At 40.1% G+C, this 6,544-nt stretch overlaps 1 pseudogene; it reads right to left on the minus strand.

Moving 5' to 3' along the window:
• Positions 1-1,734: 1,734 nt before the first annotated feature.
• LOC101590507 lies at positions 1,735-5,915 on the minus strand (annotated as a pseudogene).
• Between the last annotated feature and the right edge of the window lie 629 nt (positions 5,916-6,544).

Below are 6,544 nucleotides of genomic sequence, written 5' to 3' on the forward strand. Positions count from 1 at the left end.
TATATATATTTTTTTTTTTTTTTTTTGAGATAGAGTTTCCTAACTCAGTAAGTTGCCCCTGGCTGAGCTCCAACATGGGATACTTCCTAGAGAACTGAGATTACAGTCATGCACTGCCGTGCCCACCTGCTCTACAGACTCTTAGGTCTGCAGAGAGGCAATAAGCACCTCACTATGAGTTGTGAAGCTGCAGCCTTTGTCAGTAACCTCAGGCTGAAGGCTCCATCATAAAGTCTTCTTATCCCATGACACCAGTACCAACTCTACACTATCCTTTAGAGTCCACTTTCGTGTTCCTCTTTCATTTTCCATACCAGTGCCATAAATTCCTCTTAGGCACTGCAACACAGCTATTTTGGAGTCTTTTACTGATCTAGTCTTAAAATATCAATGCAGACATCTAAAATCCATGGAGCTACTGTCCAGGAAGAAGCCAAGCCCCTTCCCTACTCCCATTAATAGCATGAGGCAGTTGGTTGCCAAGTTGTGCTGTGCTCACTGCTCTGCAATCTTTGTTCCACTTACTTTTGCCCTTAGTTTTTCATTTAATGAACTTGGCAGGTTCAGTCTTCTGCAAAAATGGAAGGCTGTCATGTTTATGATTACAAATTATTCTACAGTGCATGTCCAGTATTTCAGTGGGCAATTATTTTCTATTAAATTCCTATACATAAGCCTAAGAACAGCATTTCCGCACACCACTGCCTCTCTGAAGTCTACTGTAATATGTAACACCAACTAATATGTCCATTTTATTACTGGTTCTCTGGTAGGCTTCGTCAAGATCCCTTGAGTAGCAATCTCCCCATAGGCCAAGAACTCTTTGACATGAAGGCTTTCTTTTGCCTTACAGAAAATTTAGACCTGAAAGTTTTATCCCGAATCATGAAGATGCTCAGCTGAGTAGCAAGAAGCTGACACACACCCTCAAATTACACCTACAGTGTGATGCCACATATCTAACGATGTTGTCTTTAATGTTAGAGTTCAAGCCAGGGCCTTGAGCATGCCAAGCAAGTTCTCTACTACTGAGCTACCTGTTCAACCCTCAAATTATAATTTCATAAACATTCTAGAAAAAAAACTACCTCAATTGAATTTTGCCAGGAACCTCTCATATCTTTTCTCAAGAGAACCCTTAGATGGATGTTCCCATTCTTTCCACATCAGAAACTTCTAATAGGCACTGCTTGATGTTTGAGGCTACTGAAATACATTAAACCTTCTGAAGGACTTATTTTTAAATTGTTCCCACTTGTGACATAAAGAAAGCCTTCCTAATCTTTCCTAAATTTTATAATTTTTAAGGTGCTAGGGATGAAATCATGCCTACATCTTGTACTTGAATAACTATTATGAAGACGACAATGCCAAACGTATCAATTATTGTAACTCTCCTACTAATTTGAAATTCTGTTTTATTGTTAGTTTAATTTTTCTCTTTAAAATAAATACAGGATATTAAAAAAAATAAAAAACAAGGCTTGATGCCCTAGACACATTAGAAGAGATCTATCACTGAACTACATCCTTCACCTCTCGATCTTAAATTCTACAACCTAAATATAACACTCATAGTCCTCCCGCTAAATTCCTGTCCGCCCCCAGTAAGGAGGGGTATGGGAAGCTTGCGCATGCGTGCCAGTCTCCATGACTAAGTCTGATCTCCTGCTGGTAGGCCCTTCCTAGACTGTGCTGCGCATTTCTCGGTGCAGCCTTCCTCGTGGCCTGGCATTAGCCGGGCTCATTGTGCTCTACGGCGAGCGCCCGCAGCACTCGCCACACCCACACAATCTGGACACTGGGAACAGTCTGACCTGCATGCTCCCAGGCTCTGCATCTGGCTCTTCTGTAGGAGATTTCAAAACACAGAGGTTGGTGCTCACTTTGTTTTGTTTTCTTTGTTCTTCCAAATTTGCATGCAAATATCTAGTAATATGAACAACTAATTTCAAGAAAAAACTAGGCAGTACAAAAAATTCTGTGAAATTCATATCACTTTGTTTAGTGAAATTCTGTGTCATTTTTACTTTTCCTCTGTTAATACTATTTTATTGTCTCTTTTAAAAAAATTTAAAAAGAAATAAAATCTGTACTTTCCTGAAAACTAAAACACTATGGCTCAAACTCATTATTTATTTACTAAATCAGAATGTCTTGTGGGGGCAAAAGATGCATAAATTTTGGAAAATTGTACAAGTGAATAAATGGATTGTGGAAATTCTGGAATACTGCTTGGCTCTTGGAATCCTTACTCTCCCTAGCTGGTGAATTTTGCAGGCAACTCAACCCGAGCTCTGATACATCCATAGCCATAGCTTGGTCTTAGAAGAAAGGGTCTCTGAAGAAAAGCACATGACCTGCAGACAGACTCCACCCTGCTACATTTTACTGTACTGCTGTGGCACTACTACTAGACCTCCATAGCCCTCTGCTGTTCTCTAAAATAAGTGCTCTACGGTGGCTAAGCATATCCTAAAGGTCTCCTAGAAAGCACTTCCCCTGAATGAAATGACACCCATCATTTCCAGTGAACCACTAGTCCTGGATTGCATGTATTTTTGAAAACTCAGACAATTAGTAGTAATGCTCTATTCCTCTTTCTAATCCCAAACACAGTTATGTTTATATGCTCACTCTCACTTAAAGGAATTGCAGTGTTCTGTTTCCCGGCTTTGGTTCAGGACATTGCTTTTCAGTGTCCATAGGGAAGACTGCTCCGAAGCATTCTTTCAGCAAGCTGTAAAGGATGGCTCAAGATCCCTAGCAGCCTGCAAGCATGTGTTCTAAACACAGCAGTTAGACCAAGGGAGATTTTTTTGTGAGAAGGGCTAAGAGACCCCTGCTTAACTCAGGGTAATTAACTTAGGCATAGCCCGGGTAAGACTGAAGTGGAGTCAGTAGGCTACAGGCTCAATGTCTGAAGAGGGAGGGATCAGGCTGCAGAGCTCGGCTTTGGGTCTATCTCATGCAAAGCAGCTCAGCAGCTCTGAAACAGCAAGACATAAAGGATGGGCTAAGATCCCTAGCAGCCTGGGAGCGCGTCAAGCCAAACTGCCAGTTACCGGAAGCTGAGGGGGTGGGGGTGGGAGGCAGAGGGGGGGAGTGTCAGAGGTACAGATTCTACATTATGGGAAAATGTTATAAGGAGCCAAGGTAGCATGGCTTAAGATGTGCCTCCTCTCCCTTCCTTCCCCCTTCTTCATTTTCCTCTTTTCTTTCCTGCCTTCCTTCCTCATTGCTAACTTGCTATGACATCGTAGCTCTGAGGGTGGAAAGTTAGGAAGTCTTATACCCAACACCTTGTCCTGACCCTCAGGTGAATGCTGTTCAATGTTAAGACTAAATACGGCCAGCCAAATAGCTCAGTGAATTAAAGCACCTGCAAGTAGGCACAAGAGCCAGGGTTAAATCACCAGACCTGCTGTGCTGGCCCAGCCCCTGGGGTTCACTGAGCTGGTGATTGAGACTGGGCATGGTGCTGCGCACCTGTAATGCCAGCTCTTGGGAGGCTGTAAACAGGCGAATCACTAGGAGTCCAATCTAGTAGTGAGACCATGAACACCCTGTAGACCCTTCCCTAAAATACAATAAATAAATAAATAAATAAACAAACTACGACAAAATAATGGAAAGCTTAACAGTCTTCCCGGGGCCGGGGAGATGGCTCAGTGGAATAAGTGTTTACCTGGCAAGTGCAAGGGCCTAAGTTCAATCCCAGCTTCCACAAAAAAAAAGTCTTCCTACTAGATTTTTATTTTGAATTTCAAAGGTTTTATTTTTTTCCTCAAAAATATAATTTATTATATTTTGCATTATCCTCACAATCTTTCTAGATATGCATAAATAATATAGAAGCACTATGAAAAACCTTGTACATATATTGAAGCTAAAATTTTACTTTTCACAGCCATTGTAAGACAATAAAAATGTAAAGTCTCTAACACATGCATTACCACATTTTCTCTAGTAGTCTGCATCTCTGACAGTATCACATATTTGTGCATATGGAAGTTGGAAATATGAGAATATCTTTTTGGTTTTCTACAGTAGGTTTCAAGTTTTAGAAGTCCTGAACCGAGGAAGATAGTACAAGAAAAATCTTCATTCAAAACCTCATAGTAGTCTCTTCACAGTCTGCAGTCTTGATTTTTAAAGAAGTCAAGATATTTGCTTTGTTCTATTTATTTCTTTGAGGGATGGGGAAGAGGTTAAAAAAAAAGTTCTCTATTTCAAAGAGTTTTTCCAAAGACTGCGAATTCAGTTTCATGACACACGAGCATTTGAACAGTGCTCTCTTTTATGACAATATAAATTCAAATACCTGTGTTTTCTGAAATCTAGTCTATTTATCTGGACACATGTTCTTGTTTACATATGAAAGAAAGGAACCTGCACTTTGGCTTCAAAAGAAAATATATAATTACAAATATAACTTGTCTTTGATAAGGGACCACTAGCTGTGATGGCCTCCATCATTACATCTAAGGAAACTGGAATTAATTAAGGGACTGCTGGTTCAAAGGACTATGTCTCCAATAGGGAAATGAGGGAAGACTTCTAAGTCCACACACCAAGTTCAGAACAAAATCTCAGCAATCTCCTCATTCTTTCAGTATCTATAAGTCAATGAAGGAAATGAAAATTACATGAACGTTAAAAAATGCATAGAAAACTGAGAATGTTTTTCATTACATTTGTCACTTGCTACATTATAATAAAATGCTTATAAGAAAAATAATCATACAAAAGAAAAGGGTAGTTATATTGTTCAGAAGTTTTTGAGAGAGCTGGGCAGGATGGTACACTCTTGTAATCCTAATGCAGGGAGGCTGAGGCAGGAGGATCACTGTGATTTCAAGGCCAGCCTAACCTGCACAGTGAGACTCTGTCTCAAGACCTAAATAAATAAATAGTTCTCAAGAGCGTGCAAAAGATGTAAGCCTGGGGCACTTGGGAAGCTGACGCAGGATCACTGTGAGTTTGAGGCTAGCCTGTGCTCCCTAGTGAGCTCAAGTTCAGCCTGAACTACACAGCGGAGGCCCTGTCACAAAAAAGACAGGAAAGAAGAAATGAGGATCAACTGCCTTGATTTAAATTTAGTCACCTGTCCTGAAAGAGATCACTCCGCAAGTTAAACTTCTACATTGTGCCTTGAAAAGTCAAAGCAGAAAGTAAAATTATACAAAGCCAGGAATTCCATCAATACACCTAGACAGAGCTTTGCTTGTAGTTTTTGATAGCTGGTTTATTTTATTTTAAATTTTTATTTATTTATTTATTTATTTATTTATTTATTTATTAGAGAGAGAGAGAGAGAGAGAGAGAGAGAGAGAGAGTGGTGTGTGTGGGGGGCAGCTCAGCCCACCAGGGGGCGGGGCTGGCTGGCATGTGGTGCCGGGGGATCGAACCGCGGTCCCTGATGCCTTGCTAAGCTTGTTCCAAGTAGGTGCTGCAGACCACTGAGCCATCTCTCCAGCCCTGCTTGTAGTTTTTGGTACTCAAAATTTTTTTCCACACATCACACAGATGTCTTTTTTTGTAGGCACAGCCCTGGCAGTAGCGAGACCCCAGCTGGGGCACAGGACTTTTACAAATTCTGCAAGTGGAGAACTTATTTTTCCATTGGGATTGAATCTTGCATTTTTTGAAGTCAACACTTTCCTTTCCTTTATTTTCATTCAGTTTTCTTCCACTACTTTCTGTGGTATTTTTTGTCTTGCTTTTTTCTTTTTCTTTCTTTCTTTTTTTTTTTTACAGAACTGAGAATTGAACTCAGGACCTTGTGCTTACCAGGCAAGTGCTTACTCTACTGAGCCATCTCCCCGGCCCTCTGTGGTATTTCTTGCACCACCTTTCCATGTGTCTGGTGTAATAACAGTCCCAAGTTTCTTTTCATATTTTTCACACACCATCTTTGTGCCCACTAGTCCCTCAGCCACAGAAGGTCTGGTAGCTTAAAAACATCAACACAGAACTCAAAGGTTTTCTATATAGATGCAAACACATTCATGTACCGTATACTATTTGGTATGAAATTTGTACTCTAATGTTAACATTCAGTGGTCAATAAAAACGTATTTAGCAACAACAAACAAGCCTGAATCACCGTTTACTGCAGCTTGGTTTCATATACTAGAGTACAATGGTTAGGTTTAACAATGGAATATTAGAACTTTGATCCACTCAGAGAAACATTTTATCTCTAACTACAGTCAAACCGTTATTGCTGCTGCAGCCATCATCAACCAATATGGTGCATATTTTACTAAGCGTCTCTTTTGTGGCAGAGACTATGTTATGGATTTAACATAAAGGAAAATGCATGAAATATTTTGCATTTAATCTTCATAAGAATTTTGTGACGTAGCTACTAGGAATATATGCATTATGAAAGTCACTGAGACACAGAAAGGCGAAGCGTCTTGCTTGGGGTAACACAGCTAGTAAAGATGTCTGCTAAATGCTGCCTTTTGGTATTAAAATACATGCTACGGACTTACCCTTTTATCTTGAAGATGATGACAGGTATTATTTTATTATC

The sequence above is a fragment of the Octodon degus genome, unplaced genomic scaffold, assembly GCF_000260255.1.
Source record: "Octodon degus isolate 3935 unplaced genomic scaffold, OctDeg1.0 scaffold00001, whole genome shotgun sequence".
Taxonomy (NCBI): Eukaryota; Metazoa; Chordata; class Mammalia; order Rodentia; family Octodontidae; genus Octodon; species Octodon degus.